This window comes from Podarcis gaigeae (assembly GCF_964106915.1).
Source record: "Podarcis gaigeae genome assembly, chromosome: 4".
Lineage (NCBI taxonomy): Eukaryota > Metazoa > Chordata > Lepidosauria > Squamata > Lacertidae > Podarcis > Podarcis gaigeae.
The window spans coordinates 48,230,277-48,250,480 of record NC_139677.1 but is presented as its reverse complement, the minus strand read 5'-3'; the positions used below and the strand labels follow the sequence as shown (position 1 = coordinate 48,250,480).

The 20,204-nt window shown below is 40.2% G+C and overlaps 1 long non-coding RNA gene across 4 annotated transcripts; it reads right to left on the bottom strand.

The window, feature by feature from the left end:
- Positions 1 to 3,416: 3,416 nt before the first annotated feature.
- Positions 3,417 to 19,185, bottom strand: LOC310842542. 4 transcript variants are annotated; one of them, XR_014563178.1, is made up of 5 exons: positions 19,065 to 19,185; positions 17,048 to 17,229; positions 6,919 to 7,034; positions 6,113 to 6,243; positions 3,417 to 3,796 (listed from the first exon to the last, which is right to left on the bottom strand). It is a non-coding gene; the product is annotated as an uncharacterized lncRNA (long non-coding RNA). The 4 variants fall into 4 exon arrangements; XR_014563179.1 differs by lacking the exon at positions 6,113 to 6,243; XR_014563180.1 differs by lacking the exon at positions 17,048 to 17,229.
- Between the last annotated feature and the right edge of the window lie 1,019 nt (positions 19,186 to 20,204).

The window sequence follows — 20,204 nt, the reverse complement described above, 5'->3', positions numbered from 1 at the left end:
AAAACTAGATGATACATTAAAGGTGCACAAGTGCAACCATACATTTACCTTTTGTAAAGCCCTGTTCCATGCCCAATAAGTGTTGGACACCTTTGCTCGATGGCACTGTGGCCCATAGATTCCAGCAAAGTACTATGCAAGGTTTTTGCCCAGTATCCTCTCTGTGTGATGGGCTCATGGGAAAAAGCTGTCCCATGAGCCCTTGCTGCGGGGGGGGGGGGAGATCCTATATAAAGCTGCTTCCCCTGGAGCTCACAGCCATTTTGCTTTGAGAGCTTCCCGCCCACCCTTGGGTTAGAGCCTCCACTGAGCAATTTTGGGTTGCTGGTTGACAGGGCCAGAAATGAATTTTTTTGGGTTCCGGCTCGCCCTCAGCCATTCTCTTATCAATTGGCATTTCAAGGGGCAGGGGAGTTGGCAATCGCTGATGCTCATCCTGCCTGGCAGCTAACCCTCTCTGTTCCTGACAGCTTCCTTCAGCTTGTTGCAACCCTTCACTGTGATCTGGTTGTAAACCTTCACTGGTGGCTGGCTGCAAACCTTCCCTGGTGGCTGGTTCATTCATGACACATAAGGGGCCTCAGGGGAGGATTGACCATAGCGAACCTAAGTTTGGGTTTGGTATCTGCCTGTTTGGAATCTACACCCTAATCCCCCAGTAAGACCTTGCTTGCTTGGCTTGCTCCACAGCAATGGCCAACTCTCAGGGTACAGGTTTGGAGCAGTCCAAAACCAGCAGATCCATTCTATCAACATGGGGCTTGTGGAATGATAAACTGATCCTGGGACCCAATGCCATGCTACTTTTCTTGAGGTCTGTATTGTCAATTCATGCAGCCTTGTAAGAATCCTGCTTTGACTCAGACTTCAGAATTCAGAAATTAATCTGAATCTGATGTATACAGCCCAAGAAAATATTTCTTTGGTTCAGAAAAGGGAACGTATTAGTATGGACAGTGTATTTATCCTTTATTCAAGGATACTTCAGAGATCTGATTTTCATTAATTTTAATTTAGATAAACCCAACCGATACTGTCATGATCAGTTGCCAAGAGACTTCCCAAAGCTACAAATCTCTGAATTCCCCTCCCCCCAGCTTCCCATTTGTGTGATGATGTGATGATACTTCTAACTCCATAGGAGAAAGTAATGCAGGAGCTGCAAGGAATGAAAGACAGGCCATTAAAGGCTCTCCCATGAGGATAAAAGTAGACAAAAAAGAACCTACATTTTTATTCTTTATGGGAATAGGAACCTTGTACCTCAGAAGATGAAATTGGAAGGGAGCTATCAAAAATACATTCGCCCAGGCAAGTCATCCATAAATTCTAACTAGTATCAATGGAGTTCACTCCTTGAAGTGCAGTAAGAAACAGTGAAACATGGAAACACGCCTATAACTCTTTTTCTCTGCTTTGAACAGAAGTGAGAGTTCATGCTGGAACTCACAGATCAAATACCTTTTAATTTGAACAACCTGGACCCTTAATCTGTAAAATCTGCTTTTGGGTATATTTCTAACTTTTTTAAAAAGTCTGTCTAAGATTATTATTATTAGGATTCATTTCCCCAACAACAAAATAAAGGAGAAACATCACACATTCTTATTTATCGTTCTCAGAAAGCTCTTTTTTTTTTTAAGAACTTATATCAGTTTCCTTCCCACAGACAGATACCCAGAGATCTTCCCACCTGGTTCAACATTTTCTGTAATTTGTATTTTCCCTTCCCATAACAGCAGAATTGCACCAGTTTCCATCCTGCCTGCGAACTGTTGAATTAGCAAATGGAGTATTTGGATGAGGGGTAGTGATGGGTGGGTCTGTCAATTTCAATTCCTCCTTTTTCCAGACTGCACTTCTCCACATTTCCACATCAGTTTGCAGTTTTTTAAAAAAGTTTTCATAAAAATCCGCCAGTATTTTAGTATGAATTTCTTCCAATAGTCATGTTCATTTGCAATTTTGCTAAATGAGCACATTTTTAAAAATTCAATTTTCATTGAAATAATGCATTTTTGTATTTTCCTTTCATATATGCATTTTTCTGAGCACTTTATTCCAATATGTGATTTTTTGTACAATCTGCTTGCCTGGAGAACAGGTTTGCAAAATTCAGAAAAATGCAGATTTGTAAGGATGGCTTGTGCTTCAGTATTTAAAGTGATTTGCATTGAGAGAGAGAAAAGCTTCTGTGGAGGGGTTGGAGGAAGGCAAGACATGGGCAAGGAGAGCCCCGTAGTAGTTACCAATGCACCAATTTTGCCCCTGTAGCTTTCCTACAGGAATTTCCCAGAACAAATAATAGAATTGTAGAGTTGGAATGATCACTGGCATATAATCGAAAGGGCTTCTGGGCCTTTTTTTATAGTAAAGTCCCAACAACTATGGCAAATTGTAATTCCCAAATATATTTCTGTTGGGTATTACTGGTAAAGCATTGTGACCTACTTAATCCCTTCATTCCCCAGTCACTGATGCTGGAAGGACACTGCTGCTGGAAGGTAAATTTTGTTGAGAAGAGGGAAGGTCCAGGAATGCTCACAAGCAGGGAGAAGACAAGTGGAGGACAGTTTAAAAAGACTGATGGAGAAGAATTCAGAATAGGCCAAGTCCTTGAAATATTTCAGGGAATACTTGAGAAAAAAACCAACCCATTTCTGTGGAGTCGCTGAAAATGCTCCAAAAGAATAAACCAATTGCAACTGAAATGTGGGGCAGAGGAAGTTTTCCCACCAACACTCATTGAACCACCAATACTCATTGAACCCTCTTCATTTTCAACAGTAAAAACCAATTGCTTATCACATCATCGCTAGTCCTAAATTGTTGCACAGTGATATGGCACTGGGAGATTTTAGATTAACCATATTTCAAAATCAAATACTGTAATGGAAAATAATAAAATTATTTAAAATACCAGATATGCATCTAGATACAGTGTTCAAATCAGGCTCTACTAGAATCTGAATACAGGCACCTAGAATAGATTGTGGTTTCCAAGGGGAAACCTTTTAACGCATGAGAAAGTGGCAAGCATTTGTATTCCTCCTTACTTTTGAGAACTCAAAATCAATTGCAGGTCACACACCACTAGTTAAAGACAAAGCTCCTCTCTTTCCTAATATAATCCCCTGAGTTGATCTTTGGTCAAACTGTGAAAATAATTTTATGTTCCAGCACTTCATCCTAGCTTTAACATTTAGCTGGATATATTTATGTTCTGCTATGAACATCACAATGAACTGAGTATGTTCGCCTACATATTCTCTCTGCTTAAATTAACCCTGTGGAAACGGAGAGCAACAGGTTACCTCCATTTGAGAAAAAAAATCTGCTCTTGGAATGTCAGAAAATAAAAAATCTCTGGGTGTGTGTATGGGGGGGGGGACACCATTCAAATCTACACAAATTGATCAAGATTGCCTAATTTTGTATTATTTGTAGTCCTGAGGAATTTGATATTATTCACTTAAATGTAATATTACTTACAAAGTAAAATGCTGCTCCTGGGAACTCTGTTGCTTCTAGCATGGCAAGATGTAAAAGCGGGAGAGGGCTTCTGCTTCTTTAATAGTACTGCTGAAATATCCTCTGCCCTCTACCTTACGTCCACCAAAGGCATGGGTGTAAGTCATTGCTGAGTGAGGTGGAGAAGCAGAAAGCACTGGCAGGATCAGGATCTTGCATTTTTCCCCAAGGACATTTAGAAAGGCAATTGCTAGAGACTGAACCCCCTACTTTACCAAAGATAAAGCATGTCAATATCATCTCTGTAAGTTGTATGTCTTGACTCCTGCAGAGTGAACAAAGATCAAAGGACTAAGTCAGCCATACACTGACAAAGATGAAATAGAGAAATTGGTTTCATTCATGCTATTTTCAGTTCTTATCTTAATCATTGTCAAGGGAAGATTCAGAGTGTACTATTTTCTGTCTCGGGCTTTGTTATGAAAATGAGACTACAGGAATTTAATCAGTACAGCTTGCGGAAAGTAGTGGCTGATCATTCTGCAATTTCTTTTAATGTTTATTACTGGATGTTCCTGGAGCTATTAAAAGAAAAGCACAACTGGACGGAAACCAGAATAGCTATAAAATATAATTAGAAGAACCCAAGAAATCACGCACTGGGGATGCCATTTTTATGGCCAACTATAGGCGCTTACTACAGATGACAAAGTATTTTTCAATTATACTAACTTGTGCTCCCGATAACGTACCTAGGCAGTTGCGTATGATAGCTCAGCAATTCAGAATGGCAAAATCTCAAGATGAGTTTGAGTGAAAATAGTCCCCCTCCCCCACATCATCATAATCATTCATTCAGGGGCTGTAGCTGTCCAGAAGTCAGCTTAGCACATGGGACACCATTCACCCCCATCCCTGTAGAAGGAATGCAAGGTAAACATTGCCTTTAAGCCACCACCTACATTGCCTACTAAAACATGTTTCACAGTGACTAGAAGGAGGACTCATCCAACAGGTTGGGGGAGGAGGCTGTGGCCTTTACCTTTAAGAATAAAAAAAACCAAGACAGCCCTGAGTCTCAGTAGCATAAGATTTTCCCAAGAACATAGGAAGCTGCTTTGAGTTCAGTATTGTCAACAATGACTGTTAGTGGTTTTAGGCTGGTGTTTCTCCCAGCCCTAACTGGGGACACCAGGGATTGAAGCTGTCACCTTTCGCATGCAAAGCATGAACGCTACCACTAAGCTGTGGTTCTTTCCCTGGAGTGCAGTGACAGAACTACTCCTGGTATTTTTGTTACTATTTCCCGTCCGCTCCTATTTGTGTCAACCTTTACAGGAGCACTAATTTGCAGTGTCCCAGAAAAGGTCAGAATTCGACTTCATATTCGCCCTTATCCAAACCACTACTCTGCTCACGCACTGATCCAGAACCTATATGGCCCCACCTGATTCAGGTGTAACAAACAGAACTGATTGTCATCAACATAGATATTTTTTAACCATGAAAATAGAACTTAAAGAAACTTAAGCTCGGTCCTGCTTTTAAAAACAGGAACTTTATTTATCCAGACCTGGCTTACAGACATTATTATATAAACACCTGTACATCACACCCCTCTCTAAATGTTGTTGTTTTGTATGCAATTGCCCTTTAGTCTCTATTACATAGATGCCATTGATTTCTGAATATTCATTGCCAAGCTTAATTCAATTACCATTTAAATGACAACACTTATACCATTGTCTCTTAGGGATGAGCTGACATGAACCAGATACACCCTACGAGTGGCCATTATCTAAACGGTTTGAGTGTGAATGAGTGAGTGCTAGAGCTGTGTGCTTGAATGTGCTGTATGTGCACAGTGAGGATGAGAGAGGGGGGAGGATGGAGAGACAAGAGGAATTCTAGCAAGTGGGAGTTAGAAAACTGAGTGAACCTCTGCTCTGTGTGTCTAACTGCCCACATGTGCAGCTTGCAGTGGCATGTGGCCCTCAGAGGTGAATCGTTCCTAAGTGTGCCCCAAGGCATAAAAAAGGTTAGCTAGCCCTGGTCTAAGGTCAGCATAGAGAGAGGTGTTCTTACCCAATCCTTCTCTCTCATATTGTGATGTGACCAACAGCCAGGGTCAATTGTAACATGGCGTTTTCACTTTATGCAACTGAATCACAGGTGTTACGGCCATCCAATGTTTTATTCAACCCTGTTAGAATCCTTGCATGCTCCGTCCTGTTCCATTCTTCAGCCAATTAGTTCTATAAAAACATCATTTACCAGCACGCCACCTACTATTACATACTGGGCCTTTCTTCACCACCAGTTTTCTTTCTGACTGGCTGGACCATTTCTGTTCATCACAAAGCAACTGCTAAACTTCAGATGTTGTGACTGCTCACCGAGATAACCATTTGGGCCTTTTTATTATTACCCTACAGTACTTGTACAGGAACTATTCTACCCAATAAAATATTGAATAATATAATTGCAGAAACTTATCTTCTCTGACACATACCACTCTCTCATCAACCCACAGGTCTCTTTTTAAAGTAATGAGACCTTTTGAAGTTCAGAAAATGAGGCTCTATTTTTAAAGTTGTTTTTGAAGCAGTCCTAATACACCCTATTCCATAGGCTACTTTACCGTATCTTCTTCTAAAGTCTGTCGCCTTTCCCTTGTCTTTGTACAATTCCAGGAGATTTTTTTGTTGTGTTTAGAGCACAAAAGACTATTAGTGCCAAAAATGTAAAGGATCTAAGACATGATAATTATTCCTGGAGTGGAAAGAAATAATGCTGTTGCAGTCAGGACCTTGAGATATGAAATGAGTTCTTGTTTTGCTTCTGATAAGAGGGAAAAGAGGATGTATTTCCTAGAGCTCTATCAAATGATTACAAATTGAGCTCACTATTTGGAAGCTACGGATCTAAACACAAGTCCTGCTGCGTATTTTGTAATCTATATTTTTACCTTTCAAAGTCATCTTTGATTTCACAACACTGGCTGGATTTGCTAGTATAAGTAATTGAAATGCTCGTGTTTTAACAGACGTTCCAATGATATTTCCAAGCTTTCTAGCATCTGCTAAAGATAGCTTCTACTAAAGATATACTTTTCCTCCTACGAATTACCCTCATTTTGGTCTATTATCCTAGTTGAATTGTACATGACAAAAAGTAGCTGTCAAATTCCCCACCCCAAACACACATGCTGTTCTGAACAGTTCTGAACCTTCACAGGCAACCTGCTACTTGACTGAGCAAAGATTATATGCCTTTACTTGACAGGACTTTTTTTTTTTGTATATAAAAAAAGTTCTTAAACCTTAATTTTTCTTTTTCATTATTAACCTGTTTAAACTTCAGAAATATTGCTTTCTTTGCTTAAACAATGAAATCCAGGTTACAACTAAACAATGAATTTCTGAAACCAAGATACAGTTTTCTTACCTGTCATCCCCAATATGACTGATTTGAAGCTCCAAATATGTGTTCATATTATGTTAGCAAGCAAAGACCCTTCTTCTTAAACCAGGTAAATAAGTATCTAACCCTATTGGGGGACACTAATTAGAAAACACAAGAGTTAAGATGTAAAACCTTGGTACAATGAGATATTAGCTATATGGATAAAGTTTAATATAAAAATGAATTCTTTTTTGTTGTTTTTCAATATCTCAATGAGTTCATAGACTGCAATCTAGTCTTCAAGAAAGGATTAATGACAAGTTATTAAGAACAGAGACTTCTGGGATCACAATACAAACCTATTTCATCTCGAATAGTCATGATATGTTCAGAATCTCCCTTTTTATCACAATTTCAGGTGAGGAAACATTTCCTGCTTCTAGTTATGTGCTTTAACTCTGAAACAGAATCATGGGAGACACACAAATGTCCACTTAATAAAAGGAGAAATGCTAAGGACATAACTTAGTAGGAGACCACATACGATGTGTATAAAAGGTCATTGTTTCAATCTCAGGGCTCTCAAGTGAAGATCTGGTACAAGGCAACTTTCAGTGTTCCTATATGGACCAACAGTCTTCTTCATGACAGGATATCTCTTTCTATTTATAGCGAACACAAATGGTTCTTCCTTCTACATCTTTTCTGTAAAAGCAACTGCATGAGCATCTTGCAAACTAGCCTGAGGCTCTTTCCAAAAGATGTGTATCAATAGAGACATTTGAATTGAGAATAATAGAATATGATGGTCGATGGAAAGGAATGAAGCCTTCATGTGTCAGCTGATGCCACCAATCAAAACCCAAATTGCACTGCTTGAGAAGGCTAGAGAGTATTCATGGTTGCTGACATTGTACGGATATGGAATGGGAGGAGGACATGGAAGGCGTACAAGTTTTGCATGAGCAGATGCCAGCTAAGATGTACCATCAGCAGGTGGGCGATGGAGCGTGAGCTACAGCTGTGTTTGCTTTAGCGTTCATTTTATTTTGAATTATTTATAAAAAGCACTAGCAGCGATTTGGAATTTATTCAACGACATGCCCTATCAATGATTAGCTAATTTCTCTCCTGCAGACAAGTTTGATGGGAAGACGTGAGCTAGATAGCAGACAGGTGCTGAGTACCGCTCTGCTAGTTGGTTGTCACTGCTGTAGCATTAATGTAGGATGGAGGGACATGTTACACAGAAACACTGACTGAACTCTCTCTCTCTCTAATAGCAAACTGCAGAGCATCACAGCACTTAAAGAAACACCTCAGGCAGCACCACTGGAGGTAATGTTATAAAAGAAATCAAAGGAATTGCTACAGAAACTGTATCTGCCTCGTGAAGTGGGATTTGTTGTATTGTGTAAAACAGCCCTGGTTTGTTCTTGAAGCCTTGACTTGTTTTATATAATATTGAAGTAAGGAATACCACCAACAGAATTTGAAGCTTTGTCTGATAGCTGGGAGTTGTGACATGATCCCTTCTTTTTTATCCACTTGCAGCATATGGTCTCCTTGGGCTTCAATCACAAGCATTCAGTGACCAACTCATCATTTTTGAATCACTGATGTAGTAGAGAGCCAGTAAGATTTATCTGACAGAGTACAGTACACCGCTTTACATGATAGCCCAAAACATAGGTTATTTATTAGGGCTGTGCACAGATTGGGGCTTTAATTTGTACATCCAGAATGGGCCTGATCCAGTCTGGACCAGTCCAGACCTGTTCGACCCTGGACTGTGTGCAATGTACTTGCAGCACACACATACATGTGACAAGTACTAATAAAGACAAGAAATAGAAAACTGAACACAGCTGTAAAAAACTGGAGCCCAAATTTGGAGGAGGAGACACAGACAACAATTTTGTTTATGTTTGAGTATGAATGTAACTGGGATGGACTAGGTAAGGTTTGGAAACCTTACACATTCCAAGAGGCAGAACTAGGAGAGCATTGGATGGGGTGGTGACATTCTAGTCTGGCTCTGAAGCTCTCATTAAGGAAAGTCCAGCTCCTCCCCTCTAGGCAGTTATGGAGCACCTGCTCTGGTTCACCAGAAACGGCTTAGTCATGCTGGCCACATGACCCGGAAGCTGTCTGCGGACAAATGCCGGCTCCCTTGGCCTATAGAGCGAGATGAGTGCGCAACCCCAGAGTCGGTCACGACTGGACCTAATGGTCAGGAGTCCCTTTACCTTTACCTTTATATTTCTACAACAGTATGTGTAGCTGACTCTTGCTTATATGCCTTGCTCAACACATAGGGGGATGCAGGCAGTGGGGCCACCAATGCTGGTAGCTGGGCAAACAGGTATGACCCTGCTGTTACTCCACCTGTAAATCATATGTGTGTGGTTTAATAGGTGGAGGGAAATCTGTGTTGGACTTGAATTTGTATGGTCAGGAGATGAAGAAGATTCCCATGGATTTACTGGGCACTGTTGCATAGATCCCTTTTTCTCCGTCTCAAAGGATCATTATGAGAGTACATGCAAACAAAAGTGTAGTAAGCCCACAACTTATGTGCATTTAACTTGTGTACATTCAGTTTTATGCACTGGGCAATAAAAATTAAATAAAATTTAAAAACAGGAGAAAATGAGGTGGGCATCCAGGGGGGAAAGATGATCCCTGGGCTGTAACCTCCATGTAAGTTTTGGGCTTGCTGTAGTACATGAAGTGCAGGGAGCTGTTTCCTGTCCTCCACAGGTCACATCTGTGTATTGTTTTGGTTTAGATTGCAAGTTTTTATTACAAGCAAAAAAATTTTTTTTATAAAGTTAAAACATTTCTAGACATAAGACTACAAATGTAGGCCTTGCTTCCTTGTGCTTTGTTACAAAGTCCTGCTGACTGGTATCTGCCACTTCTGACTAACAGCATTTCCTCTCCAGTTCTTAAAGAGACAATGAACTATTCCCACAATCTGGTGGGTAAAAAATAGTGTGCCTGGCAGCAGAAGGAAGGCAATCCCTTTTGGCATTAGGTTGTCTCTTTATTTTGTGCCTATTGACAGGTCCCCCCAACTTTCTCTAAAGAGGGGCCATTTTGACTCGGCCCCATACAGCTGAACTCATACTGTAAAGTAAGAAGCAGTCTTCAATAAATTGCTACAATGGATTCTGCCTTCTTATGACTTGTTCCATTTATAGTTTTCTGTTTCCTTCTCGTTCTGGTTACCTTCTTGTGATTCACACTTTGTCAGCTGCTGCAACCGCCAACAGTGATGCTATATAAGCAGAATGCAACATTGCACTAAATTTAAAGAGACAGACTACTCAGTCACACTTACTTTGGTGAGAATCCTGTCTCTTCCAGATTTGGAAATGGTTGTGAAAGATCAAGGAGCACAAAAACCCTCCTTTTTATAGATTGAAAGGGCTTTTCTCAATGCATTGTGAAATCTTATGACCAGATTTTCTAGTCTCAGAACATTTATTGGGGAGTTAGTTTCATTGATTTCAAAGTAATTTATTTTCCTGAAAGTGTGCTTGGGATCACAGACGTATGAACCAAATTATGATTGACCACCACCCCTAAAAAAGATGAAGAAATTACGTATAAAAGTGATACAATAAATGATATATCAGAAAATAAAAACGTTTAAAGCAATGCAGAGAAATATATATATTTTCTTGGTGTGTGTTTTACTATGGTAGTCACAAGAATAAGAGCCATGTTGATTCCAAACTACTCCAGTGCATGCATGCACTGAAAAGCATGCATGCCCTTCTACATTTATTACCCCAAATGGGCTTTTAGTGTTCCACCACAGACCATTATAAAATGTAGGCTATACACACTATCAATTCAGCAAAATGATAAGGATGTTGCAGCTTCAACATGCTAAAGTATATATGGCCATGCACAAACATGTACACAGCTTGTTTACTCGCCCTGAGCTCTGGAGTATACCAGGGAGCCAAAAGGGGTCCACAAAGTGAGAGAGGATGCTCGGGGCGATTGTGTCAATGACCTGAGCCATTTGGATGTTCCATAGGTTGACTAGGGCTTCGACAAGAGTGCCTGTCATAGCAGCTGGAAAATCCCACAGAGCCATCTGGAAACCCACTGGATCCATAAGCGTTTGACGGCTGAGCATCCTAATAAGTCCCCTGCCTGTGCAGAGAATAAAAGCTGCTGAAATCTCAACAGGAAGTGATCTGACCATGACAAGGGACTGGCATCAATACCCCACTCACTTCCAGATCACCTTTTTCCTGTCCAGTTGAGAAAACAAGGTCCAGAGTGTGGCCTACCATAAGCATTGGGTCGGTGACATGTTGGGATAGCCCCACGGTCACCATGAGCCACTCCAGAGCCAATTGCCTTGGCATGGATGTTGATTGCTTGTATCTCCTTTGTAAATAATAGTAGGCAGGTTTAGACACCAGGAAGAGAGGGGGAATTGAGCCTGTATCTTTTTATTATACCTTTGCTGCCAACGCTTTGATTTAGAGGATAATTTCAGGCTGAACACATTGTACTTCTCTAGGGCATTCTGTGTTATGTATGGGTCTCACATCATGGCCTACTAAGGCATTTAGTGATACTCAGGCCCCTCTTTCTGAGCAATATTGAATATAAATATAGAGCAGAGAATGTAGATACTTTGGAATAAAAACAGTAGATAGCAGGAAAATAGCCTCCTGTTCCCCATTCAGGAAGAAACAAAAACACTGAGATTTACAGCAGACAGCAATCAATTATTGGGACACAGTGGGAGCTAAGAAAGAAAACCCTCACTCTGCTCTTTCCTCAATCTCTTCTCATGACCAAGATTGTAACATGAATAGGAAATGGCATGAGTTTAACCTATGCTCATTGCAACCCTTCAGATGCAATCTTGTGTTCGGTTTTCAATGCTGAAATGCATGTAATACTTTAGGGAAAGGCACTTTCAAGTATAGTCCTCTGTGGAGATGCATTCTGATTATTGTTCAGACCATTTTCCCCCCACAGCTGTAGGTATCATTTGGTTATACATTCTCCAAAAGTGCAGACTTCTCTTTGTTCTCCTTTGTAGCAAAGCCCACAAAGCTATTTTAAAAATGTATTCATTGCCCTGCCCTAGGTGCACAAGACTAAATCAATTTAGCTTTACCCACGATTTCATATAATGGACAATTATCATTCCAGGATCATATAGCTTTATGATCACTTCTATAGGGCAGTAGAGGCCCACAAAGAATAGTCTGTATCCCCAAAATAAGCACAGCTTTTTGCTGTCCTGGGTGTAGGTAAACTGTTCATTAATTACAGATAGGTAGCCGTGTTGGTCTGCCATAGTCAAAACAAAAACAAAAAAAATTCCTTCCAGTAGCACCTTAAAGACCAACTAAGTTAGTTCTTGGTATGAGCTTTCGTGTGCATGCATCTGAAGAAGTGTGCATGCACACGAAAGCTCATACCAAGAACTAACTTAGTTGGTCTTTAAGGTGCTACTGGAAGGATTTTTTTTGTTTTTGTTTTGTTCGTTAATTAATCACTTTTGATAGTTCGCATTTGTTTGCCTTAAATATCCAGCCACCTAAGTGACAAAAAAGGGGGATGTAAAGCCCAAAAGAACTCAAACAAAATGTAAAGCTTTAGGGTCTAATTTCATATTGGGAGCTATGGTTGGATTAAATGACATGAATGATTGATTATAACCTAATATCTATTTGTCTCAGAAGGCTGGTATCTTTTATTCATATAAAAACTAGTGTGCATATTTTATGAAACAATGCAGCTTCCCTTCTGCCCTGTCCCCACCTTTTTTTGGGGGGGGGGTTTAACATTTTTCTTCAAAGAATCCCAATTTTATCACCAAACTCATTTAATCCCTTGCACTTGATTAGACATAACGCCTACTCAATCCATGTCATACTTCAGTAGCAATTGTGGGGTTTGTTTCCACAAGATGTGGAGATGACCACCAGTTTAAATGGAATTAAAAGGAGATTAGATAAATTTGTGAAGGATAAGGTTCTATCTGAATCACGCTTACTTGATTTTTAAATTATTTGTCTTAAATCTTTTATCTTATTTTCGTGGTGGTTTGTTGTGTGGAATAATATAGGAGGAAGGTACTGGCCAGGAGTCGGTGACTTTTTATACCTTAAAGAGTTCACTCAGCCTCACAAACACTGAGAAATAAGAAGCACCCCCCTTTTTTAAAGAAATGGTGCCCACGGAATCATGAATTGCAAATTGAGTGCTGATACAGTCATAGCTGAGAAATGATGGGTGGAGAAGGGATGTGGCAAGCGATGCCTGAGCTGGTGCTGACTGAGCAGAAAATGATGCAGTTTGCAACTGATTTTTGTTGCTTCCTGCATGCTGGAAACTCTGCTATTAAAATCTGTCTTCTGCCTAGTCAAGTGGAAGTTAAGAAACATTGAACCTTGAGCATGCTACTGTAAACATACTAATATGTTTCAGCATACACTTGGTATCCCCCCCCCCCCCGGTTTTTGCCAGCAATTCTTCTGGCTGCTGCATTGGCACTGTAGCCAGAGGGAAGCAGACTCAACCAAGCCATAGTTTCAACCAGGGGTGGACAAAGCTGTCCATTTCAGTTTGTCATGCGCCCAGTCTTAAATTCAGTTCTCCGCATTTCCACAGCAATTTGCGAATCCTCATGAAAATTAATCAGCATTTTAGAGTGAATTTCTCCTACTATAACATATTTGTATGAAGCTTTGACTAATATACCCATTTTTGGGTATCTTTAAATTCTTCTTGAATACTTATTGTCAGTAGTGCATAGCATCCCCAGGGATTCTCTTGTTTTATGTAAAGGATCTGGACAGATGACTAAACTGTGACTCTCTCAATATTGTTGGACATCAACTCCCATAGCCATAGCCACCATGGCCAATAGACAGAGCTGATGGGAAGTGAAGTCCAACAATGTTTGGAGGGACACAACTTTCCCATCCCTGCTCTAAATCCTTTGGTACAGGAACCAGAATTTTCTTTTATGTTTGCAATGACTAGAAGGCTGAAGAGTTTGATGAGGAATGGGACTTCAAAGCTTAATCTGTAACAATCATGACCTCAACCTTTCCACTTTATCGTGTGCTATTCAATTTCAATTGTGTGTCATTCAATTTGTTTATTTGATGCTAAAGAAAATCTCTCTTATCAAAATGGGTTGGAGGCAACCTCACAATCTTATTATAAATAAAAAGAAATACAAGGATGAGAGAACATAATGTCAGAAATGATTAAAATCTAGTATGTACCACCAATACAAGTACTAATTTTATTATGAAGCTGAAATGTTCATATATTTAATAAATGGAAGTTTCAGTAAGAATTTTCACTGAATTGAGAACAAATATAAACGGCGTTTCCGTGTGCTGTTCTGGTACACCAGAAGCAGCTTAGTCATGCTGGCCACATGACCCAGAAGCTGTTGCAGACAAACACCAACTCTCTTCGCCAGTAAAGCGAGATGAGCGCCGCAACCCCAGACTTGTCCGTGACTGGACTTAACGGTCAGGGTTCCCTTTACCTTTACCTTTTATGATGCATCAATGAAAAATATTATCTCCAGATAAGATTTTACAGTCAATGATAGACATAGCATAGACCCAATATTATACTCTCATAATTCCTTATTGAGAACTATTTAGCAGTGCTAATCCAGATTGCAAATTACCACAGGTTGAATAACAAACCATGTATGTATAGTGGTACCTTGTTTTGAGTCTGGGATCCGTTCCGGGGCCCTGGACGCTCGACGAAAAGGATGCTCGACAAAGCGCCGCTCTGTGCACACACATGGAGCAGTTTGCGCTTCTGCGCATGAACGAGCGGCAAACCCAGAAGTCACCTGTTCCGGTACTTCCGGGTTGGCCGTGGACGTCAGCTGAAATGGATGCTTGACAGGGCGGACTTATACGGAGGTACCACTGTATGGCTATTTATTCTGTCTATGCTTAGCCTCTTCTCCACTGTAGAACATGTCTATCAAGGTGCAAAAATCTTTCCAAACTACAGCTTTGAGAAGTTATAACTATTAACTATTTTTTTTCAGTAGTGGCTTCATTTTAACACATAGTTAATATTTTCTAAGCTAGTTACAGCACATTTGACTAATGCAGTTCTCAGCCATCATAAAAGCATAAGGAAAGCTTGTTGACAATGTCCCATCTAGTCCAGTATCCTGTTCTCAAATGTCCAACCAGAGGAGCATTAGCCAGGTGATTTAAAGGATTATCTCTTTAAATGTCAACAAATTTAGATCCTTGATCCAATTATGACCACTGTCATATTTATACTGTGATTAGATTAATACATCAGTTTTGGCTCATACTTCATACATTAAATGCCATTAGTTTGTTAGTGTCACAAATCCTGGTAATTTTAATGGAATAGAGTTCGTATTTTAGGTAATTTCTCCCAAGTTCTTGATGAGGATAAAACATCTGTCTCATGTGCAACTTTAGTCAGTCTGTGTTTATATTATATCCTCCACAAAGCTCAATACCACTTTCCAAGAAATACAGAGTTATTTAGTTTGCGTTTATATTATGCCATGTAAATTCCAAAGCAGTCCCGCTAAAGGACAGTTTGGGAGTACAAGACACAACAGGAAACTGGCATTTCTGGTTGCAAAAATCCTCTTGCTGCTGCGGAGTCATGAGAAGCTTAGAGAACTGGCCTTAGCCACATATATGCAGTTTATTAAACTCTGATTTCACTGCTCATTTCAGCTTCATGACAAATCATGTTATTGTAAAAAGTCTAAGCTGTAACTACAACAAGAAATCTACTTCTACCTGAAATATATTATAAAGTGACAAACAATTCAAACCCCAAAGGGCTGGTTCCAAAGGAACCTGCCAATATTAAAACATTTTTTCCTCTCCCACCAAGGACTACATGCATAACCTGAATCCACATACACCACCAATATTTCATAACTTGCAACTCTCAGTTCAAACAGAAATGATCTCATAAAAGTCCCACATTTCACTCTTCTAATAACACGATATGTCAAAGAATAAGATCTCATTACCTTAACCATTGATTTGTCTCAGGTGTTGGCAAAAGAGAGAGAATATTTTAGGAGTTTCAGCAAGGAAGATAAAAAACAGAGTCTGCCTGAATTTTCAAAGTATTGATCAGCTCAAAAACTCATGTGCAAAAGCCCCATAATCAGAGGCATTGAACACAGACTCCCACTGGGTGATGGAAATGGTTTCTTCGACTTCACATTTTTCCTGCAGATAAATCTATCTTAGGTTTGTTTACACCTACACGAGATGCAGAAATAAGAACTGAAAAGATCAAACTTCTTCTAGTGGGTGTTTTACAGGTAGCACCCCAAATGCCATCATAACTTACATGCTTAATGCACAAGGAGAAGATGTGGCCTGTTGAATACATAATAATAGCTGCCAAATTTTAACTTTTTAATCATAAGCATTACGTCCTCAAGGGTGATACCCTTCTGAATAACAGGTTTTCAAATGGTAATGTTTCTTGGTCAGACTTCATAGCCCTAACAAATACATGCACAAAATGAAGAGAATGCTCTTTCTGATTACTGTCCATTTACTGTAAAATGCAACTTGTAAAGACTACTACCGAACATGTTGATACTGAATGAACAATGTCATTGGGTGGTATCAACTAAATAAGCTTAAGAGCAGGAACCACCTTGTATGAGATTTTTGTAAGTGAACCGCCCTGGGATCTCTGGATGAAGGGCAGTATACAAATTTAATAGATAATAATAATAATGCCTCTTGCATTCAGTGCACATCATATATACCAACAGAGTATGTACTCCATGCTTTGAATGTGGCAGTTTATTTAAATCATTTATACCTCATCCTTTCTCTGCAGAGCTCAAGGCAGCTAATGACAAATATAAAATAATTAACTGACGATTTAAAACAACATACACAATATACCAATAACATATTAAAACAGTCTCAGAATGTAACAAATTACTACAATAAATTTGTATAAAAAGCAGAGATAGTTAAAAACCAAATTCAGTAATGCAATAATGCACATTCCAAATGCTATTTTTGATGACTGACAGCTAAATATGTAAACTGGTTCTATGGGAAAGCATTGCATTTGAGGTGGCATATGGTGATCAGAAAAGTATTACCTGCAGCATTATATCTATGATGACTCATTCTCCCATGTGATGTTGCAGATCAAGTAATGAACATTCATGTGTGAAACAACCCTTAGGACAGGCTTGGGGAATCTGTGCCCTCCCCATTTGTTGTTGGGTTCCAGATTCCTTCAGCTCCAGTCAACATAACTCGTAGTCAGGGATGATGGGAGCTGTAGTCCAACAACATCAAATCACCAAACTAAAGAAGTTGTTCTTTGCAGAAAAGCACAATGAGAAGAGAAAATAGTTTGCATAGTTCTTAGCAACCATTTGCTGTTGTTACTGAGAACGTGCCAATAGAGAGTCATTTAGACGAAGCTTTTCTGCTGCTCTTCCAGCTTTCCAGCTTGGTTACCCATATTCCACTCCTTAATTTATTTTTGTGTTGTACTACACAAATGTGCCAAAGGCCTCACATTTCTCATTCGCAGGAAGCTTTCCAAGGCCAAGATACTCTTTGCTTCTAGCAAACATTGCCATTCCAAGCACTTCCTAATTGAACTGTCACAGCTCATGCTGTTCCCATTATTTTATTTCAGACCCCCAAAAAGCAGAGGCAAGTTCCCCTTGTGAACTATGAGAAGGCCTTCTGCACAGGAAGAATGAAATGCTAATGATGACTCAGAAGGTATTCACTAATAATGAATGGCGACAACCTTGTGGCAAGACAGATAGAGCGGAGAGATGCACATTGAGCTGAAAGAAGCATTCCAGTGAGTCTACTAGAGACTAAATAATCCTTATGGTGTTCTTTCCAGACCTCTTTGATAGGCAATGAATTAATCGTGGTAAGACAGAACAAGGGCTTTAAGGGCTATCTGCATCACAGCACACACTTAATTTGCAGCATGTGGTTAAGAGTAATGTTGCTGTTTTTCATGAGCTTGAGAAGCCAGAGAGGCAATTGGCAACTAAGGCCCCTTGGCTCAAGAGGACCTCCTGGTTCAGAGAAACAGCTTCCCAAGTTCATGTCAGAACTACATCATTCAGAGGATGATGGCCCATGACAGGGAGGAGCCACGAGCTCTAAGGCAAAGCTATGCAGCTCACAAAAGGTGGGTGAGATTGCTTGAATGGGTGGATAGGGATGTTGGGAATTGGACGCAAGCTAGCCAGGGTGGTTAGTTGGTTAAGCCCGAGAGGTGACTCCTTAGAGGCATCCACCTCACAGCTGTGATAAAGAAAGGTTTATATTGCCTTTTCACACTGGAGAGCCAGTGTGGTGTAGTGGTTAAGAGCGGTAGTCTCGTAATCTGGGGAACCGGGTTCGCATCTCCGCTCCTCCACATGCAGCTGCTGGGTGACCTTGGGCCAGTCACACTTCTTTGGAGTCTCTCAGCCCCACTCACCTCACAGAGTGTTTGTTGTAGGGGAGGAAGGGAAAGGAGAATGTTAGCCGCTTTGAGACTCCTTCGGGTAGTGATAAAGCGGGATATCAAATCCAAACTCTTCTTCTTCTTTTCGAACCTTGACCCTATTGTGTCTTAACCACCTGGACAATCAGGGCTCAAGGAGCAGGACTGTACCTCCTGTGCTTCAAAGGTATTCTGCTGTGCTTTGGGTCCCACTCAACAACCCGGTGACAGCATTTGGTACCAGCTTCAGCTTCTGGATCAGTCCCAAGAGAACCCCCATATTGAGTGTGTTACAGTAGTGCAGCAGTGAAATGATAAAAATGCCTACATGGGAGGAGAAATATGGCGCTTTTATGAGCACCCTGTTTCACCACAGGAACCAGGTATTTTGTAAGTATATATGTTTCCTTGGGTGTAGGGAGGAGTTGGTATCAGCCTGATGTTGGAACATTCCCCTTTCTGCCAAATATTCCTCTTGGCTAGATCTAATAGAAGCTATTAGATTTGCCTCTCTTACAAATGTTCTCAATGCAGCTCTAGCTTCCAGCCAAGCAAGCTGCCTGGCAGTGTGGCATCTTAAAGCTGTCACTTTACCACTGATTTCCCATGCAATAATTTCAAATGACTGGAGAACACCAACCAAAACATACCTGGGGGAGAGCAGTTGGATTCTAGTTCAAGTGAGCAAAGGTCAGACCTCAGCTGTAGGCAGAAATGAAGTATCTCTCTTAGGTCTCAAAATTTGTCTCTGTAATATTCAATTTTAAAGGCTGTCAAACAGAAGATCAGTCATTTCACACTGTAACAAGAAGAGACATCCAAAAGCGGTCCTGAACATTGCTTTATCTTTGAAGCTGAGGATTTTAAAATCATCTTTAAAAATGAGAACTACTCGCTCCTTTTCCAGCTATCTCCACATACACTCCAAGCTGAAACTTAAAGAAAGAACATAACATAAGAATAAGCATAATAATAGAAGAATAAGCATAATAAGAGAAGTCAGATATTGGATATTGTGGTCCCCACTGGGTCATCTTGGGCTATGTGATCCTCAACTCTCAGCCTAACCTACCTCACAAGGTAGTTGTGAGGAGGATTTTAGGAGGGCAAGGACCATTTATGCCTCATGGGAGATAAATGTAATAAATAAATAAATCCTTTGCTGAATTACACCAACAATAAATCTTTTTATTAATGTTAAGGAACCAGAAATCACCTAAGATATTTTTTTTCCTATTTTGCATTTCGCCCCTGGAAGGGAGTTTTTCTTTCTGCTGAATATATAAACAATTATCACATGTTATATACACTGCTACACACATTATTAAATGTCTTTTTGTATGCTATGCACAAACTAACCAGCACATGAACAGATACTGGTACATACAACAATGCATATAACTGTATAAAAATGCTTATATATGAAATTATGAAATTATGCTGCGGATGTACAGTACCATAGGTTCGAAACCAGATTTTGGAACATAGGTGAACTCCAGATTTGTTCTGAATGTTCTCTTGATCAGTCTCATGGGCTAACCCTACACATTCTAGGGCTAGGGGTAGAGAACTGCTTTCAGCCCAAGGATCACACTCCTTCTGGGTAACCTTTGGGGAGCTGCATAGCAGTGGTGAGCAGGAGCAGGAGCAGGGGCAAAAGTGGGTGGAGCAACAAATTTAATTTTACCTTTGTACAGTGGGCTAGTTTCTACACACAGAGACAACTCTCTCGATCCTCCATTGAAGCAAGCATGAGTCATTATCAGAGTTCAAGGACACATTCCTGCCTA